Raw genomic sequence first — 25500 nt, forward strand, 5'->3', positions numbered from 1 at the left:
CTTGTTGCCAGGCCTCATGTCAAAGCTGTATTTCTTAACATTTAATAAATGGCTGTCCCAGAGAGTTAGACTGTGATTTTCCAATTGCATTGTGTAAATGTGCTCATACCTGAGAAATTTCTCATGAGAACTGACTGCTAGAAGATGCTGTTCTTGCTAATGTAACATTTTGTGTGTAAAATGTGTGAGACTGACTTTCTGAGGAGAAGAACAATGGAGATACTGACTGGAGTAAAAGCTGCAACAATATTGTTACCTGATGAGCCGGCTGATGAGGACATTGCAGGAGAACCAATCAGCAACATGTGAACTGATTAATAGTAGAATTCATAGGTTTGGAGTTTTAGTTTTATTGGACAAAGTGCGAACATGCAAATCAATGACCAATAGGGATTTTAGACATAGTTTTACTGGTGTTAATTTAACGGGACTGCGCTGAGAAGAACCCAGTATTCTGCATTTTGCATTTTCGCCGTAAGCATTTGCCATAGGTTCATTGCCCATTTTCTTGCTGGCCGAAAGGTCAATATTTTCTTATGCTTTTTGACAATAGATGTGCTTACCTTTAATACTTAAAGACTTTGCACTTTCTGAGCTTTGATGCGGAATCCTGATGTCTTGCTGATCGACTGGTGTCCTGAGGATGAAGACTGACTCTGCTTACTGAGCACATTGAGGACAGGTATTATGAATTAGACTAAAGATTAATATGTCTATTTCCTTTTTCTTTCTAGGTACCAACCACATTATTTTGATAGAGTCACAGTTAGATGTTTTTCCAAATTCGTGATACTAAATTGTTTTGCATGAAGCCCAATATGCTGATGTTTATCTGATGTTAGTTAAGGATCCTCACAAATGAAAATCTGATAATAGGGAAAATTGCTTCATGAATTTCTCTGCTGAACTCGAATGTATGTAATCACTCTGACGCAGTTGACTTTGTTATTGATTTGCACTGTAACCTTAGAATGTGTTGTAGTTCAAGCTTTGAATAGATTAGGTTTCTTCAGCCGCTTTGGACAGCCAGTATTGTTTCTGTATGTGTTTCATTTGATTTGGAGATCAATCTACAATGCTTTAGGATTGTTAATATAGGGAAATAAAAATTCGAACATTTACTAAAAGGTGTGGTTATTCATGGCTGAAAGGTCATGGTGCGTGACAATTACTGGCTCTATTGATTATTAATGTTATTGATTGTTGTTAATTATTGATATTGTGTATTGGTTATTGATCTTTGATTTGCATGTACCGGGAGTTATGGTAAGAACATCTTAATTGCGAGTCAAAAGATACATTGCGCTAACAGTCTCCACTTTCCAAATATTTGAACTGCCACCAGTTAGATGGGTGGTAATACATGACGGAATCATTTATCATACTTACAGAAGACAAAAGTGAAAAGGAAGGGACTGCACATACTCTATAATTGACAACATTTTGTGTAATGGCATTTAAGAGTTTTACCAAAAATGATTTCATGACGTCCGAAAAGCATCTCCATATCCTACCTATGTGTAGTGTGTCATGCTTCTTTACTGGAATGCTTGTTATGCTGACCTAGGGAGATTCCACATTCTAGTACGTGTAGTCTCCTGAAGTCAGTTGAGCCTGGTGTATTCCCTGAACGGACCTGTTCTTCACGTTTCTTCTTGACAATAAATGTGTACTCCTTACTTGGCCTTCAACGCGTCTTCACTACAATTTGGTGACAAGGGAGCTGGCTTCATTGAACCTTTTCTGTATTGTCCAGTCCGGATCGTTTCTTTTTTTTTTTTTTTTTCTTTCATCTCACGTTGCTGCCTCGCCGTGTTGTGCCGCCTGACTGCCACCGTGGGACTTTTCCGTAAATATACTTGTTTTTTTTTAGTACAGTTTATTTTTTAGCCTCCAGCCCTTTTTTGACCGGCCTTTGGTGTCGGGCGCTGACGGAGCACGAGTTCAGCGCGAGCGTCTCTTAACAACAGACGCAGCGGGTGCATTCCCCTGGACGTCATTCCCCAGGGAAAGCTGACGCCGCTTCTGCTGTGCGTCTCCTTGGCAACCAACACGCTAAGGAGACTGACGCAGCATTTGCTAGCGTCTCCCTGGTGATGGAGACGCTAGCCCTTTGGGAAAAAAAAAATAATAATATAAAGAGGAAAAGGATAGGCGGAGCACGTAGGCGGCTCTCGCATAAATTTCAGTGGAAACGGAAACACAGCAGCATGGTTATTACTTCTGCAGTGCTATTTTTTTTATTTTTTTTTATTAAAAAAAAAAAACTTAAATTAATATATAAGGAAAGAAATAAAGCAGAAGTTGGACTTGATTAATTAAAAAAATATATATCTACTGTGAAGAAGGAAGAAATACAAATAGTTCTCCTACTGAGAAGGTTTTCATCTATAAATTTAAAAAATATATATATCTACTGTGAAGAAGGAAGAAATACAAATAGTTCTCCTACTGAGAAGGTTTTCATCTATAAATTTTGAACAGGTCCGGTAAGGGAAGAACAATTTATAAACGTGCAATTTGTGTTCCTTATAATTTCCCTCGGATATGGCACAAGCCAACTTTACAATTGTTCCTCCACAAGTATTTTGGGCCATGGGTAATTCCCCACCCATTAAGTGGCACGAATGGAAGGACTATTTTCTGAATTATTTAGGCGCTATCGACGTTGATAACAAGATGTCTGCAGAACAGAAAAAGAGGATTCTATTGCATTCCTTGGGTCCTATGGGCCTGAAAACATATAGTAAGATGACCAAAAACCCTGTAAGTGGCGATATTTGTGCTTTTAATGCCGCAATGCTTGATCTCGACAAGTATTTTGCTCTGAAGTCTGTATGGGAATCGTCCGTTATAAGTTTTTTGAAAAGGAAACAAGAAAAAAATGAGCTAGTGGATGATTACGTTGCAGACTTAAAGAAACTGCCCATTGACTGCAAATTTGGGACAATTCATGATGAACTTATTAGAGATCAAGTTGTCATGCATTGCAGCAATCAATCTATTCAAGAAAGACTTTGGATAAATGGCGATTCTCCTCTGGAAGAAATTTTAGCCACAGTAAGGAAAGCAGAGATCTCTGAAAGATGTTTATCTGAACTAACATCTACTGGAAAAAATGAGGATGGCGTTTATAAAGTGACCAATCGCAAACCTGGAAAAACCTTACAGAGTGGGGAAACTGAAAGAAGGTGTTTCAGATGTGATAACAAAGACCACTTAGCTCACTCCAAGTCGTGTCCTGCGTTAAAATTGAAGTGTAACAAATGTGGAGTGGTGGGCCATTTTGCAAAAGTCTGTAAATCTAAGAAGAAATTAGTAAAGTATGTATATGAAGGTGAAAACGTTGTAAAATGTGACACAGAGGAAACGGATCCCAGAGGGATGGATGAGGATAAGAATTTCATCCTTAATATAATGGAGGTTAACACTAAGGAAAAACCCATATGTAATATGGAAATTGGTGGTGTACCTGTTACAATGTATGCAGACTCTGGTTCACCATTCACAATCGTGAATGAGGATGTGTGGAACAAGTCTTTCGTGGATAAAATTGGCAAGCAGCTTGCCTCACTGGACAATCAACCAGAAAGTTATACAGGAGAAAAAATAAACTTGTTAGGTTTTAGGTGGTTGGTATTCTTATTCAAGAACAGGAGTGCAAGAGGCAAATTATATGTGGCCAAAAAAAGGCCGTCTGTTCTAGGGTGGAAAGATCAAGGACAGTTGCAGATAATTCTAGATCCAAATGGTAAAGAAAAGGTTTTAATGGTGAACGACGAAGACTACTCTTTGACCTCCCTGATGGAAACAAAATTTCCAAAAGTGTTTAATAAGTGCTTGGGGAAACTTACCGGTTTCAAACATAGAATTATATTAAAGAGGGAAGCTGTACCAAAAATTCATAAAGTCAGAACTGTACCAATTATGATCAGAGAAGAAGTTTCCAAGGAGCTGGACAAATTAATTTCAACGGATGTGATTGAGCCAATTGAAAGTTCGGAATGGATTTCGCCTGTAGTTATAGCTCGGCGTAGTAATGGAAAAATTTGTTTATGTGTGGACTTAAGATATTTAAATAATAATATTCTGATTGATCAGTTTCCTCTACCCAAAATAACGGAAATGGTTTCTAGTCTGGAGGGAGCTTGCTGGTTTTCTACAATCGACTTGTCATCTGCGTATCATCAGATTTCCTTATCGGAGGACTCCAAAAGACTAACAGCCTTCATCACACCTGTAAAGAAATGGCTCCCTGTTGCAGTTACCCCCCACTTTTTGCCTGATACTGATGCTGACTTGACTGAGAAGTGTGCTGGGACCCTGCTAACCAGGCCCCAGCACCAGTGTTCTTTCACCTAAAATGTACTTTTGATTCCACAATTGGCACACCCTGGCATCCAGGTAAGTCCCTTGTAACTGGTACCCCTGGTACCAAGGGCCCTGATGCCAGGGAAGGTCTCTAAGGGCTGCAGCATATCTTATGCCACCCTGGGGACTACTCACTCAGCACAGACACACTGCTTGCCAGTTTGTGTGTTCTGATGAGAACAAAACGAGTAAGTCGACATGGCACTCCCCTCAGGGTGCCATGCCAACCTCACACTGCCTATGCAGTATAGATAAGTCATCCCTCTAGTAGGCCTTACAGCCCTAAGGCAGGGTGCACTATACCATAGGTGAGGGCACCAGTGCATGAGCACTATGCCCCTACAGTGTCTAAGCAAAACCTTAGACATTGTGGCCCGTATTTATACTTTTTGACGCTAAACTGCGCTAACGCAGTTTAGCGTCAAAAATGTTTGCGCCGGCTAACGCCATTCTGAAGCGCCATGCGGGCGCCGTATTTATTGAATGGCGTGGAAAAAAAACACGTACACCAGGCAGCGCCGGCGTAGGGAAAAATGGCGTTAGGGCGTCTTAAAAATGGTGCAAGTCAGTTTGACGCTAAAAAATCACCTCCACCCGATTTGCGCCATTTTTAACGACGCCCAGACGCCATTTACATGACTCCTGTCTTAGTAAAGACAGGAGTCATGCCCCCTTGCCCAATGGCCATGCCCAGGGGACTTATGTCCCCTGGGCATGGTCATTGGGCATTGAGGCATGTAGGGGGGGACAAATCAGGCCCCCCTATGCCACAAAAAAAATATAAAAATAAAAATATTTATACTTACCTGAACTTACCTGAATGTCCCTGGGGTGGGTCCCTCCATCCTTGGGTGTCCTCCTGGGGTGGGCAATGGTGGCAGGGGGGGTCCCTGGGGGCATGGGAGGGCAGCTGTGGGCTCATTTTGAGCCCACAGGTCCCTTAACGCCTGCCCTGACCCAGGCGTTAAAAAGCGGCGCAAATGCGGTTTTTTTGACCCGCCCACTCCCGGGCGTGATTTTTGCCCGGGAGTATAAATACGACGCATTTGCGTCGCAGTCATTTTTTTGGACGGGAACGCCTACCTTGCATCTCATTAACGCAAGGAAGGTGGTCACGCAAAAAAATGACGCTCTTTACTCCTACTTTGGCGCTAGAGTATAAATATGGCGTTAATTTTGCGCCGAATTTGCGTCGAAAAAAACGACGCAAATTTGGCGCAAACGTAGTATAAATATGCCCCTGTAAGTGCAGGGTAGCCATAAGAGTATATGGTCTGGGAGTCTGTCAAAAACGAACTCCACAGCTCCATAATGGCTACACTGAATACTGGGAAGTTTAGTATCAAACTTCTCAGAATAATAAACCCACACTGATGCCAGTGTTGGATTTATTAAAAAATGCACACAGAGAGCATCTTAGAGATGCCCCCTGTATTTTACCCAATTGTTCAGTGCAGGACTGACTAGTCTGTGCCAGCCTGCTGCTGAGAGACGAATTTCTGACCTCATGCGGTGAGAGCCTTTGTGCCCTCTGAGGACAGAAACAAAGCCTGCTCTGGGTGGAGGTGCTTCACACCTCCCCCCTGCAGGAACTGTAACACCTAGCAGTGAGCTTCAAAGGCTCAAGCTTCGTGTTACAATGCCCCAGGGCACTCCAGCTAGTGGAGATGCCCGCCCCCTGGACACAGCCCCCCACTTTTGGCGGCAAGTCCAGGAGAGATAATGAGAAAAACAAGGAGGAGTCACTGGCCAGTCAGGACAGCCCCTAAGGTGTCCTGAGCTGAGGTGACTCTGACTTTTAGAAATCCTCCATCTTGTAGAAGGAGGATTCCCCCAATAGGGATAGGAATGTGACCCCCTCCCCTTGGGAGGAGGCACAAAAAGGGTGTACCCACCCTCAGGGCTAGTAGCCATTGGCTACTAACCCCCCAGACCTAAACACGCCCTTAAATTTAGTATTTAAGGGCTTCCCTGAACCTAAGAATTTAGATTCCTGAAACTACAAGAAGAAGAGGACTGCTGAGCTGAAAAACCCCTGCAGAGGAAGAACAGAAGACACGAACTGCTTTGGCCCCAGACTTACTGGCCTGTCTCCTGCCTTCCAAAGAAACCTGCTCCAGCTACGCTTTCCAAGGGACCAGCGACCTCTGAATCCTCTGAGGACTGCCCTGCTTCAAGAAAGACAAGAAACTCCCGAGGACAGCGGCACTGCTCCAAAAGAACTGCAACTTTGTTTCAAGGAGCAGATTTAAAGACCCCTGCAACTCCCCGCAAGAAGCGTGAGACTTGCAACACTGCACCCGGCGACCCCGACTCGACTGGTGGAGAACCAACCCCTCAGGGAGGACCCTCCGGCGACTCCAAGACCGTGAGTAACCAAAGTTGTCCCCCATGAGCCCCCACAGCGACGCCTGCAGAGGGAATCCCGAGGCTCCCCCTGACCGCGACTGCCTGAACTCCATTTCCCGACGGCTGGAAAAGACCCTGCACCCGCAGCCCCCAGCACCTAAAGGAACGGAACTCCTGTGCAGGAGTGACCCCCAGGAGGCCCTCTCCCTTGCCCAGGTGGAGGCTACCCCGAGGAGCCCCCCCCTTGCCTGCCTGCAACGCTGAAGAGATCCCTTGATCTCTCATTGAAAACCCTTGAAAACCCGACGCGTGTTTGCACACTGCACCCGGCCGCCCCCGCGCTGCTGAGGGTGTACTTTTTGTGCTGACTTGTGTCCCCCCCGGTGCCCTACAAAACCCTCCTGGTCTGCCCTCCGAAGACGCGGGTACTTACCTGCTGGCAGACTGGAACCGGGGCACTCCTTCTCTCCATTGAAGCCTATGTGTTTTGGGCACCTCTTTGACCTCTGCACCTGACCGGCCCTGAGCTGCTGGTGTGGTAACTTTGGGGTTGCTCTGAACCCCCAACAGTGGGCTACCTTGGACCAAAAACTGAAACCTGTAAGTGACTTACTTACCTGTGAAACCTAACAATACTTTACCTCCCCCAGGAACTGTGAAAATTGCACTGTGTCCACTTCTAAAACAGCTTATTGTGTTTTATGTAAAAAGTATACATGCTAATGTAATGATTCAAAGTTCCTAAAGTACTTACCTGCAATACCTTTCAAATGAGATATTACATGTAGAATTTGAACCTGTGGTTCTTAAAATAAACTAAGAAAATATATTTTTCTATAACAAAACCTATTGGCTGGATTTGTCTCTGAGTGTGTGTTCCTCATTTATTGCCTGTGTGTATGTACAACAAATGCTTAACACTACTCCTTTGATAAGCCTACTGCTCGACCACACTACCACAAAATAGAGCATTAGTATTATCTCTTTTTGCCACTATCTTACCTCTAAGGTGAACCCTTGGACTCTGTGCATGCTATTCCTTACTTTGAAATAGCACATACAGAGCCAACTTCCTACAACACCCTTTGGATGCTTCCAATACAAGAGGATGCCCTTCGGACTTGCGTCTGCAGCAGCTGTTTTTCAACGCCTTATGCACAAACTTTTCGAGAAAAACAAAGGAGTTATGTGCTTCCAAGACGACATTTTCATTTTTGGAAAGGATAAGGGCATGGATGATGAGCGGTTAGAACATGTGTTGGTTGTGTTGGGTAACAAGGGGTTGACTGTGGAACTGAGTAAGTGTAAATTTGCGCAGAGGAGTGTGGCATATTTAGGACATGAGATGAGTGGTGAGGGTGTTAGACCTAAAGCTTCTTTGGTGAATGCTATAATTGGGGTGTCTCCTCCTGTGTCTAAGAATGAAGTAAGATCTTTTTTGGGCATGGCGGAGTTTTGTGCCAAATTTATTCCGAATTTTGCCAGTAAGGTTTACAATTTAAGATCTTTGCTCAAAAAGAACTCTCCATTCATGTGGAATGAAGCATGCAACCATGAGTTTGAGAGTGTGAAAAGGGAGTTAAGCAAGGCTGCATGTTTGGAAAGTTTTGACCCTAAGTTGGATACTTTTGTTACCACGGACGCAAGTAATAAAGGCTTAGGTGCTGTGTTGTCTCAAAAAGATTGTAATGGTAAGGAAAAGATTATACTTTTTGCTTCCAGATCGTTGTCTCCTCCAGAAGAGAAATACTCAGTTATAGAGAAGGAGGCCTTAGCTTCTGCTTGGGCTTTAGAGCACTTCCGAGCATTCGTGTGGGGAAAATACATAACCATTTGCTGCGACCACAAACCTTTAATTAAACTTCTTACAAGTGAAGGGAGTGTACTGGCTTTGGCTAGAATTTCAAGGTTGTCTATGCGCTTAAAGGATTACATTTATCACATTGTGTATGTACCAGGCAAGAGTAATATAATGGCTGATTGCCTTTCTAGATTACCTAATTTGTTGGAGAGGTGTGTTGATGACCCGTGGTATGAATGGAGTGTGGCTCTTATACATGATTCTGGTAGTCCTGCACTTAATGAAGATAGTTGGAGGAAGGAAATGGAGGTAGACACTAATTTACAGTCGGTTTTAAAATATGTGTTATAGGGATGGCCTAAGAAGGATCTGTTACCTGAACAATGCAGAAGTTTTTGGGAAGTCAGGAATGAACTCACTGTTGTAAACAATGTTCTTTGGAGAGGTGATAGAATAATTCCTCCATCGGGTATAAGGGAAGCAGTCTTAGAATTATGTCATGAGGGACATTTTGGCATCGTTAGAACTAAGTCCGTGGTTGAGGAGTTGTTTTGGTGGCCAGGAGTTGACAAATCGGTGGAAAGATTTGTCAGAACTTGTCATGTATGTTCCTCTGCTGACAAGAGTTTGTGTAACATTAGACCACCTATGCAGCAAGCGTTTGTTCCCAGGCAACCATGGGAATATGTCGCCATCGATCTCTTAGGTCCGGTGGATAGCTCTCAAGAATTTGTAATAGTCCTCATTGATTTGTTCTCCAAATGGCCAGAAATTGGTATTTTAGATAAAGCAGACGCTGTAAGCGTGTTGGAGTTTTTGGATAAGGTTTTCCTTACAGAAGGCACTCCTTCTAAGTTGCTGAGTGATAATGGTGTGCAGTTTATGTCGGATGCTGCAAAGAAGTATTTTCGGAGGGTGGGAATTGAACATAAAACCACATCTCTGTACAATCCCAGTGGTAATGGCACTGTAGAAAGGTTCAATAGAGTCATTAAAGGTATAATTCAGAGTACTATGAATGTGGGAGAGGATTGGCACATTGCCATTTTTAAAGCTGTGTGGGCGTATAGGATTACTGAGAACGTGACTACTGGACTCAGCCCATTCATTATTATGAGGGGAAGAAGCCCGAGAAGCAAACATAACCCTGCTTGGTTGGTTAAGACAGGCATCCAACATTGGTCAGTGGAGAGTGTAAGGGATTGTTTGGATAGGTCTCTTGAGAAATCGAAGTCTTATTATGACAAGCTCCATCATGTTAAGCCTGTTGAAATCAATGTTGGTGATTGGGTTGGAGTAAAGAAACCTTATAAAGTCAAGAAGGGTGAAAGCCAGTACTTTGAGCCTGAAAGTGTTATGGAAGTTTTGCATAATGCCGTAAAACTGAGTGATGGTAAGGTGTGGAATCTTAAGCGCATTGTTTTACTTAGGAATGGACAAAGACCTGGGTGGGGTGAAGTCCACACTAACAGTAAGAGAGGTGAGAAGGGAAGGGAACGGGCTGAATGGTTGGAAGATGAGGTTACGTGTCACGATGCCGCCCCGTCTCCACAAGTTCTTGGTGATAGTTCTTTGAGTGAGGAGGTAGGTGTGAGTGACTCGAGTGCCGAGTCAGAGAATGGGAATGTGAGTCTATCTGAGTGCGCACTTCAGTGTGACTCTGTAGAAAGGAAAAGGAAAGTGACGCCTCCTGGTTGGTTGAAGGATTACGTGTTAGGATACTTAGCTGACGTCTCTAATTTTCATGTTGAATTATTTTCACTTTTATTTTATTTTATTTTTTTTTCTTTGTTTTTTTCTTTCGCATTTTTATTTTCTTGTTGTAGGAAAGGAAGGGGGATATGTAGTGTGTCATGCTTCTTTACTGGAATGCTCGTTATGCTGACCTAGGGAGATTCCACGTTCTAGTACCTGTAGTCTCCTGAAGTCATTTGAGCCTGGTGTATTCCCTGAACGCACCTGTTCTTCACGTTTCTACTTGACAATAAATGTGTACTCCTTACTTGGCCTTCAACGCGTCTTCACTACACTATGGCTCATTATTTTTGATTAACATTCAGCCTATGCGAATATAATTTATCCGAGAAATACTGCTACCAATTATTTCACGTTTAGCCCCCGCCTCATAAAAATAAGAGGCAGGGAACCTGGCAAATAAAGCAGACACTTGAGATACTTTCTTCTACATGCTGGTGGGGGCCACATTGTAGTCACTCATTAATCTTCTAACTGCTTCAGATAGGTGTCCATCGATTGCAACCACTCAGTACTCTGTGCATTGAACTCTGAGACCACTTCTCAGATAAAACATATTCAGAAATGTTATAAAGAAAATAAACCGAGCATGGACGTCAGAAATATGGAAAGTCGCGCGATATGGTTTAAATTGCGGACGAGACCTGCTATTTTTTAAAGTGAAGAACAGTCGCATATTTATGTGGGCTTCTTTTGATCCGAGGTCATTTCACAAGTGAAGGAATCAACATTATGGTACATTGGCTTCAAAGCAATGGTCCTTATTACCAAACCCTACCGCGTTTTTTCGAAGCACCAAGTACTATTTTGATTTAATGGACGAGCAGCCCTGCATTTCTGCATCAGCCGCTGTGAGATTAATACCTTATGATGTGAGACTCCACCACGCTGCAGAGGTGTGATTGACAAACGCATTAACGAATGTTTATAACATGGCGGCGCCGCAATCCGCCTGCTTCATATCCACTAAACAAGGAGCGCTGATGAATAAACAATGGCATATGTCATTTTCGCTTAGTGTCTTCCAAGCTGACTGTATTATCAGCTCGCTGTTTTTTATTTCTGTATTCGCAAGTGTGAAGGTGTCCATCACAAAAAAGTGTGATCTATTCCCAATTTCAAACCAAAGATCGGTGCTGTGAAAAACATCAAGTGCATAAGTTATTTTTCAGTGAAACATTCTGCTTTTCAAAGTTGGGTAGATTTTCAAGGCTCCGAGATGTTATCTTAATTGCAGAACAACTTTTGGCTTACAGGGCCCTAGTTAGTCTAAAAAAAACATATCACGAAATCGTGACACAATTCCATACGGTGCCTGACAGGCCCAGCTGAGCTTTGAAGGCTCGGTCAAACCACGTCTGTATGCCACTTCCAACACAGTCTTAAGGGGATCATTCGCATTGCTGGCCATACTTCCTCTTGCTTCTGCATTTCACTAATAAAACAAGCATTGGCAATGCCAATAGGTCTTGCTTATGAAAGTAAGGGCTTTTGGTGTCACTCGTATGTTTAGCCAATCAATAAAACACCATACATGTACTCTGACTCTCATCTTTGCACTCATTTATTCACTGAATCAATCTTGCATTTAACTGCTAACACAAATGCAATAAAACACACACAAACTCTACAACATTTGTATATATGAGAAGAAGAATAAAGAAAACATGCCGTCGAAACAAGGTACGATATGCTTGGAATAATGAAACTAAACATAAAAGAAGATGTCTGTCTTACAGAGGTATTCTAAATGGTCTATCGCAACATTTAAAATGTGCTGGCCATCTTGAAATAGTATCCTAATGATACATGATGGACAATAGCATTCCCCAATAGTCTCCTGTTTTAGAAGAAGTGGGCACTTGGGATGCAGCTGATGAAATGAGCAGCAAACAAGTGGCACAATGCCATTGCTTGGAGAGGTGTAGTATTGTCTTAAGAAATATTAAAGGAAAAAAGAGGAGATAAAAAGAAAAGAAAGGGGAACTATAAAAGGAGAAAAGTGATAACTATATGACTGGCCAACCAGCCCTGACATTAAAGTATACTCATTTTCAGGTGGAAGGACACACTTGTCAGAAAATGCCATCATTGAAAATGCAGTAGAGCCAACAACTGATCTGGACTGAATCTTTAGCCCAAGCAATACACTGTTGCGGATGGAAGGAGAGTGCAAATGACACTCAAACAGACCAATGGTAGAAAAAAGCTGAAACAAAGGCCCTCTATGTGTGTGTGTATACATATGGGCATGCAAGTACCATTAAACTTGACAAAGGCTACAGCGTAGGCTAAACATGGCATGCGTTTCTGTGTCATTACAGTTTAAACGGTACCTAGAAGTTGGCGTGCCCGTTTTTTCCTTTGCTGATGTGGATCTTGGAAATCTTTTATATATATATATATATATATATATATATATATATAGAGAGAGAGAGAGAGAGAGAGAGAGGCATGTTTTATTTCACGTTTTTTTTCTTTGTTACAAGACCCCTAGGAGACAGCTAGGAAGAGATTCTAGCATGAATTGGTATTGAGCATATTTTCTCCCCCTAGGGTTTGCCAGAGGGTGTAACCAACAGTAAAATCTTTCTCTACAAAGGTGATCTCTGGCATTTCATGTAACAAAATACCTATCTGTAGGCTTTTATGCAGAAAAATAACAATCCATTCTTCAATGCCTATTTACTTTACCATATGTATTTACAATCTATATAACAGGACTACTGTGCTTATCATAGCTATTCATAATGAACATATCAGACCTATGGCATTATAAATATATATTTTAGTGAGTCAATCAAGCCTATGACTGTTATCATTTTCTTAGCACCATAACCAATTCAGACCTTCTGTATTGGTCATAAGCCTTCCCAAAGCAACTTTCAGGTATAACTTAATAGAATTATGCCGATTCACACAATGCAGTTGTCAAAGTAATATAAACTCCCTACTAATAGTGCCTAATAAGGATTACCATAGTGCAAATCGTCTATCCCCATTGTTTGTGTGGGCTCCATAAACATCAATTCACCGAACTGTCAGGGGTAGCAGAAGTGACAACACACACCATTTCATCTTTACTTTCAATAGCACACCCATGCTTACACATACACACACATTTACTCATACACACACTTTTTTACATAAACACACTCTCACCTACAATCATGCACAAAAATACATTTATTTAAATGTGTTTTTTACTTACCTTAGCTGCCAAGGAGGGTCAAATTCCAACTAACTGCACTCCATTTTCTGTTAGACTCATATTGGATAATATAGTATTATTCACAATTAACATAATTAAAAAACTGTGAGAGCAATCCGCCCCTTTGCTCCTGGCACTGATTTTGCCACGTCTGAGGCCACAGGTTGCAAAGGCAGTGCCATGGGTGACAAGGAGCAAGCCTGGGGACCATAGCTGCAACTCCAGGCAACCCTTAAACGACTTCCATTGTGAGATCCCAAATATCAAAACTCTGGCCTACTAAGGAAATCTGCTAAATTCAGTGTAACAACACACCTGATAACAATTCACTATTAAAAGCCTATGGCCTTTTACATATGCTTCTCATAATGAGTAAGCCCTACTTACTTTGTTATAACATTACCTTATAAACAGATCACACATAAGAAATCTGACATAACTTTTTCCAGTGTACTGATAAGGCTCTAGCCTTTAGAAAGGGCTCGACACTGTACACATCACAGAACTACTGAAGTGTGATTAACTAGCACCTATCATTCATCCAGTTGTAAAATTTCAAAGAAGTACAAAATCACCATTACCAAAATAATATAAACTTTCTATTAATATCCCTATTAGGATTCATCACAAAGGAAGCCTGCTCCTTGTGTTTGTCAGAGTGAGTGAGTGACCAATACCATAACCCTTGCTTGCTATTGAAATTTCTGAAATTTCATGTGGCCAAATACCTTTCTACAGCCTGTAACATGATGGGACAATGAAGTGAATCCTATATTGTTTAAATGGGAAACAGGAGTTAGCTTAGCCTTCTGGCTTACGGACCAGTGCACCCGTCACCTAGTGATTTTTACCTTACTCAGCTTGCCCTGTTTTAGCGCAATTATTTAATTATATTATTCCAAGATGGCTGCATTGTTTCTAGTTAGGTCAGTGTTTTAGTTTCACGTTATCAGTGCCACCGCGCTAAGGCGTCAATATCAAGTGACAACGATAAACAAACTGTAGGTATTCACATTATGTACTTTCCCTTTTTACGTCTTCGAGGGAGTTGTTTACATAAATTGCCGTCCCAAGCATGTCTTGTTATCTATTGTTTGGGAACAGACCTACGTCAGGGGTCCGAGCAGATCTGTATAAATGCACCTCACTTAGACAGATAGTTAGAGGGGTTCCGACTAGATGCCAACGCTGCTATCAATGCTGCATGTCGCCTTGACGCTGACCCTGTCTTCGTGTCCCTACGGAGTCTGAGCTAGAGACCTCATTCCAAGGTAACGAGGGTTGAGGGGCTCTTCTCATAGACATGGCATTGGCAGTTTACGTTTAATATGCCTACTCTCTTCAGGTTAGGGATTAGGTTCATCATATCAGGGTATTAGAACACATTTCATATCTCATGTCATTTGATGTTATTACAAGATGGTGGGGGTCTTTGTATTAATGACCCTCATCTTCCCTATTCTGTTTCTTGCATTATTCATTATCCTAATCACTGCAGCCCATGCACCTTATCGTAGATTGCAATATTGTTAAAAAAGAAACTATTGAAAACTTTAATGCATCTTCTTCATTGCCTGTGTTTGATTGAGACATGTTGTTCATGTGAGAAAGGGGTAATCTCCAATTAACCACGACACTCCCAGAGATGTCACACTCTTGAGTCCATGCGTAAAGGCTGCCACAAATCACATTTTACTGTTTGGGTTTTTGGTGAGCTGCTGTTTGTGAGCCTGGAGGGTTGGGACAACAGTTGCAACTTATTGTAGGACTGGCATAGTGGCCTACAAACATAAGTACTGTCATCCTTAAACCAGCAATCTTGCCTAGCGCAAGAGTTAAACTATGACAATAACAATCCAATTGTTGATAACATTTGGCTTTACAATATGCTTTTCACAATAAATAAGCCAAGCCTACTGCCTTTGTATAACTTTTCATAGTAAATAAGTCAGACATATGGCATTTGACATAAAAATTCCCTGTACTTAAATCAAGACTATGGCCCTCATTCCGACTTTGACCGGCGGCGGTCGCCGCCGGCCTGTCAGGGGCCGCCAGAATACCGCTGCGCGGTCAAAAGACCGCCGCGGTAATTCTGACTTTCCCGCTGGGCTGGCGGGCGGCCGCCTTCAGGCCGCCCGCCAGCCCAGCGGGAAAGATGCTTCCACGATGAAGCCGGCTCGGAATCGAGCCGGCGGAGTGGAAGCTGTGCGACGGGTGCAGTGGCACCCGTCGCGTATTTCACTGTCTGCCAAGCAGACAGTGAAATACTTGTAGGGGCCCTCTTACGGGGGCCCCTGCAATGCCCATGCCAGTGGCATGGGCACTGCAGGGGCCCCCAGGGGCCCCGCGACCCCCCCTACCGCCATCCGGTTCCCGGCGGTCGGACCGCCGGGATCTGGATGGCGGTAGGGGGGGTCGGAATCCTTGGAGGATTCAATGGGGCGGCGGTACACTGGCGGGAGACCGCCAGTGTTGCCGGTCCGAAGGCGGCTTTACCGCCGCGGTCGGAATCCCCATTGGAGCACCGCCGGCCTGTCGGCGGTGCTCCCGCGGTCCTCCGCCCTGGCGGCCTTTGACCGCCAGGGTCAGAATGACCGCCTATATCTGTTACTTCTGTATTGTCACTAAAACCAACTCAAGCCTACTGTACTGATGGTAAATATTCCCACAAGGCAAGCATCAGGCACGCAGTCAATAAATGTATATGCTACCATAGTTGGCATGGGAAAATACTATTTCTTCTAACAATCTTAACATGGATTCTCACAGTGCAAATCTTCTATAACTATGCTTTGCCAGGGGCGGTAACCAACATTAAAACTCTTGCCTACTAAAGTAGCATGTGAGATTTCATTACAAGGTCGGAGGCTACCATTATGCAATAACCTTTTGTTGCTGCCCCAACATGCAGCTCTTTAAAGAAGAGAAATGTACATAAAGCATAGGATGTTCAAAACATACAAGCATCCAGTGGACATAGGGGGTCATTCTGACACTGGCGGTCATGGACCGCCAGGGCCAACGACCGCGGAAGCACCGCCAACAGGCTGGCGGTGCTTCCATCGGCATTCTGACCGCGGCGGTACAGCCGCGGTCAGAAACGGGAAACCGGCGGTGTCCCGCCGTTTTCCCGCTGCCCCTGGGAATCCTCCACGGCGGCGCTGCAAGCAGCGCCGCCATGGGGATTCCGACCCCCTTCCCGCCAGCCTGGTTCTGGCTGTTTTTACCGCCAGAACCTGGCTGGCGGGAACGGGTGTCGTGGGGCCCCTGGGGGCCCCTGCAGTGCCCATGCCATTGGCATGGGCACTGCAGGGGCCCCCTAACTGGGCCCCACATAGATTTTCAGTGTCTGCGTGGCAGACACTGAAAATCGCGACGGGTGCAACTGCACCCGTCGCACCCCTTCCACTCCGCAGGCTCCATTCGGAGCCGGCATCCTCGTGGAAGGGGGTTTCCCGCTGGGCGGGCGGGCGGCCTTCTGGCAGTCGCCCGCCAGCCCAGCGGGAAACTCAGAATGACCGCCGCGGTCTTTTGACCGCAGTACGGTCTTCTGGCGGTTCCCGCCAGGCCGGCGGCATCCGCCGCCGGCGGGGGTCAGAATGACCCCCATAGTCTTCTTCCTCTTTTATGCACTGTTCCTTTACAGGTAAGTTCTTCTAGCATATGTGTGTACATCTGTGCTTTTTAATGCTTTATGCTTTTTCTATGTTGGGAATTGTGTTTCTTTACACTTCCAACCTATGGATTGCTTTTAGATGTTCTTTCTTCTTTATTTTATAGTATTTAAATATTATTTCTATTTGTTTCAGTTAGTTAAACACTATCATAACTAAATGATAACCAGGTTTTAAATATTTCCTTTTTTCAAACATTATTTCAGTGATATTTTTAGGATTTCAAAGGCTATTTAGCATGTATTTTGATTCTACTTAGTTGGTTTGACTGGATCCTGTACGGAGGTCACTCACGTGGATTACCTAGCTAAGTGCAGTTGCAGCTCCTTCTTCAGAGCACACTCTTGGGGATTCCCTCGTTAGGTGCAGTCGTGGAAAGCAGCATTTACCAACCAAGCCTATTTTTAGGGCCTTTTCTCTCTCCTAGCCTCATCGCGCTTCACATGGTGTAGTCGGGAGCTGAGGCTTTAACAAATTGTGGCATTTGCTGTTGCCTAGTGTTGCTACACATTGGGCATGTTGCTGGGCAACAGATGTTACATTTATAAAGTGCATAGTCAGGCGTTGATGCCTAACCAAATTCTGGCATTTCCTGTTGCCTAGTAATGCTGAACATCGGGCCCTTGCTGGGCAACAAGTGTTACTTTTATGAAGTCCTCTCTGGTTTGGATTAAAGCAGTGTGCGAAGCCTGCGGAGAGCTGCGTTACATAGCAACTGCCTACATTTCACACAGTTACATTGTCTGCCCTTCAAACAGACCCCAAACCAGTGGTTTCTTTGTATACTGACAACATTTACGGCTTAAATCTCTACAACAGCCTTTTCTAGTACGAGGCTCCACCTTCTGGTAGGAAAAGATTTATGCCCTGATTATTTAAGAAAATTTTCTTTTTGGGTTTCTAAAATAATACATGCATTATCTTTATTATTGTCCTGTTTTTTTAACCTTTTGTCTTTAGCAGAGGTTGGAAAACTCTAACTCCCAAGTTCATTCTTTGGGTGACTTTATGGGGAGTCTATTAAGAGGTTTTTAGAGGAGGAACTTAGGCCCTCAGTTAGAGAGGCGGTGGACACCCCACTATTCAAGAGAAAGAGGGATGACCCTACAGAGGAGAAAATTTGAACCCAAAAAAGGGGAAAAAGTTTCTCATAAGAAGAAACGTTTGTAGAAGGCACAAAACCTCACCTACAGTGCAGGTAGCCTAAGCGCTAATCTCAAAAAGGCTGACTTTCATGGCACAAGAGAGTTGTGGGACAGTTTAAATTCTCCTGAGAATATAGATGATAAGTCATGGTATGGGATGAATATGTCTTTGACCTGCAACAAAGCTGTGACCTTTTGGGAAGCTTGGATGATGATCTAGAGCAAACCTCCACCTCTACTGAAATAAAAGATCCACTTGGGGTGAGATGTGTAATCCCACTATGATGAAACGTTCATGTATTGTCGAATGGTGGCCTATGCACCAACCATTTAAAAATATAACACTTTGGGTCAGAAAATCCTTAGATAAGGAAACCCTTAATTTACTCTGGGCTGAGTGTCCAAGACCCTCTATGGTCAAGAAGATTTGTAGTACTCCTAACCTGGCCCTGGAACTTATAACATTCTTGTGTAAGTTTGGAAGGGACCCTAGAAAAGGGATTGAAAAGTGCCTGAAGCAATGTCAAGATAAGGTACTTGTGATTTTAGTCCCTCTCACCCACATTCTTGACATGGCCAAAGAGGCCAAGAGTAAGAATGGCAGGGAAAATTTAGAATTGTTGAGGGGTTGGGCACAGCATGCCACTTGTCTGCCGGGCAATGCCAATGCAGATCTTATCTCAGAAAGGCACAAGGCTGTCCTTATGGGAAGGACTCCTAAGTTGACGAGCAAGAGTGCAGTTTGACATTTGGAAGAGAACAAAAACAATGTCTGAATCAATTTGTTATCATTTGTTTCATTAATTTAAGAAGCTTTGTGTGGTGAGTTATATGGAAATTCATGAGATTAAAAATGTTTGAGTTTAGAGCACATGGGGGACATCAATTGCTTTTGTCATATGTTAAACCTTATAAAGCAGTATCTACAGCTATCTTAGTGTAACAGAGTCACAATCGTGTCATGTGCCACTATGGGAGTAGGGCCGACAGGAGAGTGCCCCAGGAGCACTCTGTAGAGTAAAACATTTGGGAGCACAGACGCTAACCAGGAAATGGTGGGGTCAGATGAGGACGAGGCACGCGGAGAGAGAAAGACGCTGAGGAGATTGCGCAAAGGACTACGGAGGAAGGCTGCGGATCCGAGAAGAAGCAGAGAGACGCCGAGGACGTCGAGAGGGGTATGGAGAGGACGCCCGGACAGAGAAAGCGAGTGGTAGAGGTTCTGGAGAGACGTAATGAGTCGGGGAAACCGGACCACAACCAAGAGAGGAAGAAACCCTGAGAAGAAGAGAAACACCCGCCTACGTCCCAGGAGGGTTGAGGCTAATGTAGGTACGTGCCTGCATACTGGATCCTACTAAATAATTTTGAAGAGCGAAGGGGGAGGAGGGGAAAGAGGAGTGAGAGAGGAGGGAGGTACACGTGGATAACTTCAACACAACACACTCCAATACTTACAGAAGTAGACTGACACTTTAAAGCAGGTCATAAACTGACTCATTTTGATTTCTTCTTTTCTTTTCCCTTGTTGTCTGCACATTGTCACCAGTACACCCTGCCACTACACTAAGATTAAAGAATGACTCACTGAGTGTACACTATTAGGCACTGTCCCTCACTATTCCCGGTTCTTTTTTCTTTTTTCTTTTTTCTCCCTTCTCCTCCAGCAAGGATATCAAGGAGAATACTCAAATCTAAAATACTTACCTCTTGTCCCTCTGCTCATTATTTTCAATCTTGCACATCTTTTTTGGGGGAACGTCGACACTTGGACCTGAGATGTACCTAGGAAGAAGAGAAAAACTAAAACAATAATAAAAATTCTCAAAGAGGAAGACAACTAGAGAGAGAGAGAGAGAAGAGAACAGAGGAGAGAGAAAGAGAAACAAGTTAAAGGAAATGATTTAGTTGAAAAACTCATAAAAGACAATTCAAGAAAAATACAAAGAAACCACGCTATCATCACAATTTAAGTTTTCTATATGTTTTCTTTATTAGCAGTACCCACGACACTTAGCCAGAAGGGTGTGCCCTATTATGAAAGAGGCAGGTGGGGATCTCTCAAGGTTTTGTGCCCACTCTTCCAGAGGTATAATGGCTAGCAAGGTGTACTGGGCAGGTATTTTGGTACCTGGAATTTTAAAAGTGTTATACTGGTTGAATGAAAATACTTTTGCTCATTTCCTAAGACCTGTGGAGCATGTAAGTTGTGCAGCCCTTGTCAGCTTTAAACATGCATAATGATAGCCTCCGGTCTTGTAATGAAATGGTGACTCTCCATGTAGAAAGAATCTTGATTTCATTAGAGACAACAGAGGATAACATTATCCCACCCTCCTCACCATGTAAGTAAAGTTGGGAAACAACAAAAAAAGGGGCAAAATATTTTAATATATTGGAACTATAAGAGTATTGTAGTTAATAAAGTAAAGTGTTCAATTCAATGGTTTGTTAATCCTTATCTTATATATGTATTAATTTTGAGAATTTTTTCTTCTAAACAACGCTTTATGAATTTTACCTGAAGAAGAAGAAGCTGTTATTTTGTTTCATCAAAGCCTAAAAGAGGAAGAGGACTATGTGCACTGGATGCTTATATGTTTTGAACATTCTATGCTTTATGATGTATAACTGTTCTTAAAAGGCCTGCATGCTGTGACAGCAATAAAAGGTTATTTTATAATGTTAGCCTCCATTGTCTGTAATGATATTAAAATTCTCTTTGCATGTTAATTGGTGATTTGCCATTCCTTGTAAGAGAAAAAATCTGTCTGTAGGTTTTAATTTACAGTTATACCGATTCACCCTGAAATGCATATTGACGTCAACATATGCTTTTTTACAATCAATATTCTAGGCCTACTGCCTTTAATGTAACTTTTCATAATAAACAATCAGGTATATGGCCTTTATCATTGGCATATCACCAAAATCAATTAAATCCCATTGAACTATGTATAACATTTCTACAATGCAAGAATCCAGAATACAGTCACAAAAGTATAAATGTATATAAAATTACAGCTGGCAAAGCATTATCTCTCCAAAGAGAGACCAACAAGGCAGTGGCATAACATAGGCCGCTGCAGCCCCCACGGTGTGGGTGGGGCCCTCAGCACAGTATCCTGGCCTGAGAACTCCTGTTTGAGTCTGGAGGGGGCCCCTACATGTAGTTTGCAGGGAGGTCCCTCAAGTTGTGTTATGCTACTGAAACAAAGATCATTATAATGCATATTTTCTAGTCCCACAGTTTTTCTGGTGAATACTCAATACCAAACCACTTTCCTACAATGGTAATCTGTGAAATTTCAAGTAACAAAATACCTACAGATAGGCTTTAACGCAGAGATTCCACTGTGCCATTTTTTGCTGCTACTTTTTCCGCCTGCTTAGAGCAGACTTTAAAAGGGGGCACACCATTGGTTACAATGGCCCCTGTCTACTGTTCAGGGTTAGTGCCAAAATGTTGGCACTGACTCTGAACAGTACATCAATAGCATCACAAATGTTGATGCTAATGCCCTCTACCCTGCGCCATGGTAGACATATTTTAAATACGGCACACACCTGGTGGCAATAAGGGGGGGAACTAAGCAGCACAAGAAAGTGGTGCTCCACTGGTTGTACTGCCACTTTTCTTAAATCTGCCCCTATGCACGTTAGTGAAGTCCTGGGCATCTCATACTGTTCTACAGCACAAATCTGCACTCTGAAATCTAAAATTTATGATGGAGGAGGAGGGTGCTGGAAGTGCAGTACATTACTCATGACTGCCCTCCTTCCATCTATGCTGCTGTGAAAGACAAACACCATACATTATCTATTTATCTAAGACACTTTAACAGCATTACAGTGTCGGGTGTGTGCCCCTGAAAGTTCAAGCCCAGGCAGCTGGATAAATAAACAAAATAATCACAGTTGTGTGGAGGGCAGGAACTTTTTTGTGGAAGTATACAACTTCTGCTCCATCAAAACTTACTCCTGGCTCCCAACATGTATGTGTAGACAAAGCCCCTTTCTTGGTGATTCTCACATAAATATCTGGTGACAGCTGCACTCTCAAGCTATACCATAAAACATACAAAGGTCTCACAACCATTTATAATACAGTTCAGGGCCATGTCACAGGCGATGCAGGCTTCTGCAGGCCCTGGGGCACAGGAAGCTCCCACCCTTCAGAGTGCCCCGATTCAACCTAAGGGATAATTTGTGAGGTATGGGAGTATCAGCCACCCTTTACAGCATTGTGCAGGGAGGTAGTGGCACCATTTTATTACCAGAACTCATGACAAAAGAGCAGCTAAATTGCTAACGAATTTAAAATAATTACTGTGACAATGGTATACATTGTTGAGGTCGAGGACACTTTCCCTTAAATGTGTGCTTCCTGGGGTTTTGCAATACTGGTTTGCAAATATATGTGAAATCCCTCTGCCCTTCAAAACTGTATTCAGTAATGTAACGTTTTCTCTTCTGATATTCTGAACATAGGTACATCAGGGTTGCGTAGAGTTCCTGAAATTTCGGCTAACCGCAGTTGACAGAGTTTCTTGCTTCCCTACACTATACACTAGTGTAGTTCTCTTTCATGCGTGTTAGTCGAGCCAGCAACTCAAAGTATTTTGCATCCCAAACCACGCACTGAAACACGGTACGTTGGAAACCTGTGAGCTTCTCAGAAGAGAGTGCATTCCTGGGTTAGGTTTTCCTCGCAAGTGACTCACAAGAAATTACACTTCCATAAAAAAAACTTGCAAAAGTAAATCCTGATTTAAACTTTAAAGCCTCAGTTACTTGGAATATCCTGTACATAAGGTATCCTATTCTGAAGTAAAAAATACTTAACAACTGTGGGTTTCCTAGTGGACTTACCTTTGATGATCTATCTGTCTGCACAGTATACAGTGAATGGCCAAATAAAAATATTTCTTCTGTTTATTGCAACAACCCAGCGGACAGTCAATAGCAGAATAAGCATTGACAGATCCATAGGTCCGACTTTTTTAAGACCTGTGAAGCATGAATGTGTGTGCCGTATGATAAGTGTGCACAGCATGTCCAGGGTCTGCAAGGTTAAAGAGGAGAGTTAGAAGGCTTCATCCCTCAGCACCATAACCAGCTCCCCGCCAATTAACATGCCTTATAATTGCACCTTATAATGGTGTACAGCAAAATCCATAAAATACATGTTCACTTTTCCTTTGCCCTACAAGTGGCAGCACTAAAATACGTAAATAGGGAGGTAAGGATACACCTGAGTCAAACATGCAGTACCAAAACACATCATTCAGTGTGCATGAGGGTCCAAATTGTACATATATTTGCAGCAACATGACAATTTTGTAAGCTGTCAGGGGACACACACACAGCGTCATCATAGGCCAATGCAATGCTTAGACCATTGGATAGCAACCCATTTGTGAAGAAAGCAATGACTGCATGTTAACTTTACACAGTGACAACACCCTGGAGCATTTGCCCACAAAGTTCTAATAAATCATGTTTTCCCAGGGTGGTAGAGACACCAGCGGCCGGCCTACAGCATTACTTTAAAAAGACTCAGAGTACGTAACCCACCAAGCCGTTCTCACCGTGGTCGAACCTTGTAATGGATACGTTTTAATTTTATACTAAGGAAGGGAAGACGAATAAGGTGTACTACAACACTTTAGTCCATGTGAGATTGCATGCTGTCTCCCTACAGCGGATGGACTTATGTTGCTCAAAAGCAAAACCTTAACTAACAGCAACCACATTACAAGCACTGGGAGCTCGTCTTCTTTGTTCAAAGCTCCAGAGGAAGGTACCAGACCCATTACTAAGGGCTGGAGAATTACAAATGTACACTGAGAGAGCGTATCTTATATAATCTATATTAACATGAAATGTCTATGAAGACGAATGTAACCTTGCTAGATCTGTTACTGTGCATTTTTCATTGCTTGTAGGGTGATATTAAAACAAAATGAAACAGTGTAGATTAATGTAATGTACAAGGTCATTCAAACTGGTGAAGACAATGGAGCTACTGACCAAAAGATGTGCAAAGAATTACAGAAAGATGAAATCATACCGGACGTGCCACCTCTGAAGATATCGAACAAGAGAACCATTCAGAGAATTGTAAAATAATATGGGGTGAAAGATAGGTGACCTAATGTGTTTTCTGATAGGTTAAAGATAGTGGGGTATAACAAATGTCCAATAGAATTTTGGGGGAATGTACAACGAAAAAGGGATACAAACCCATGACACGGGGAGCCATTTAGGTGGGTTAAGGAATGCTATTGATTTTATCCAGAAACTTTGTCACTCTGTTTGGTGACTTATTGGTTCGCTTAGAACCATCCTCGTCCCCTTGATTAAATGCACATTCCAGGTGCTTTCAAATGGCAGCTACGTCCTACTCAATAGTGAAGACTGTTGTGGCATGCGGGACGGGATAGTTTATGTTGTTTTGGTCACTAAGGTTGTTACTTGCTGCGGGAGTGTGTTGTTTCCCCCCACTAAGTTAAGGGAGGTAGCAGATATCTGGCCTCACATTGCTACTTCCAAGGTGAATTTCGACAAGTTAAGTAGACTAAAGGCTTTATTGTTTCAGAAGCATGTGGTCCTTACATCTGCACGCAAGACCTACGCACTTCAGGTGGCAAGGTCATCAGCAGAAATACAGTCCCTGTTAAATACCAACTTTCTGAGCCACTTTGGTGAACTCGTGGGACGTATATTTAATGCGTCCAGCACGGCTGGATTAGCACATTTTTTGCAAAGCCGTTGGTGTTGGTTTCGTTCACACCTTCTCTTCTATATTCGGTTGAATACCTTCGGCTATTCATTCAATTTTCGGAAGCATTTTTGGGGGATTTCCTATAACTTTGGCCTCATTAGCCGGCATTTTGCTGTTGCTGTTGTTTTTCCGCAATGGCTGTCCCGCCGCAACAAGGACGAATGTGGGTGCTCCCATCAGCGCAGCTGTGTCATGAACACATGATGCAGCACTTTGGAGCAACACTCTTGGAACATTTGGGGTGTGACTGGTCTCTGTCATTCAGACCGGTTTTGGATTGTGTGCAGCCCGTGTTTCGGTGCCGTTGGTGTGATTTGGAATATGCACTGGACATCTGTCTCTCACAGCAACGCCCCCAAATGGTTGATGCTGAGCTGTTGATGTTCCCTGTAAGGGCTCATTAC

This window comes from Pleurodeles waltl, chromosome 9, assembly GCF_031143425.1.
Source record: "Pleurodeles waltl isolate 20211129_DDA chromosome 9, aPleWal1.hap1.20221129, whole genome shotgun sequence".
NCBI classification, from domain to species: Eukaryota; Metazoa; Chordata; class Amphibia; order Caudata; family Salamandridae; genus Pleurodeles; species Pleurodeles waltl.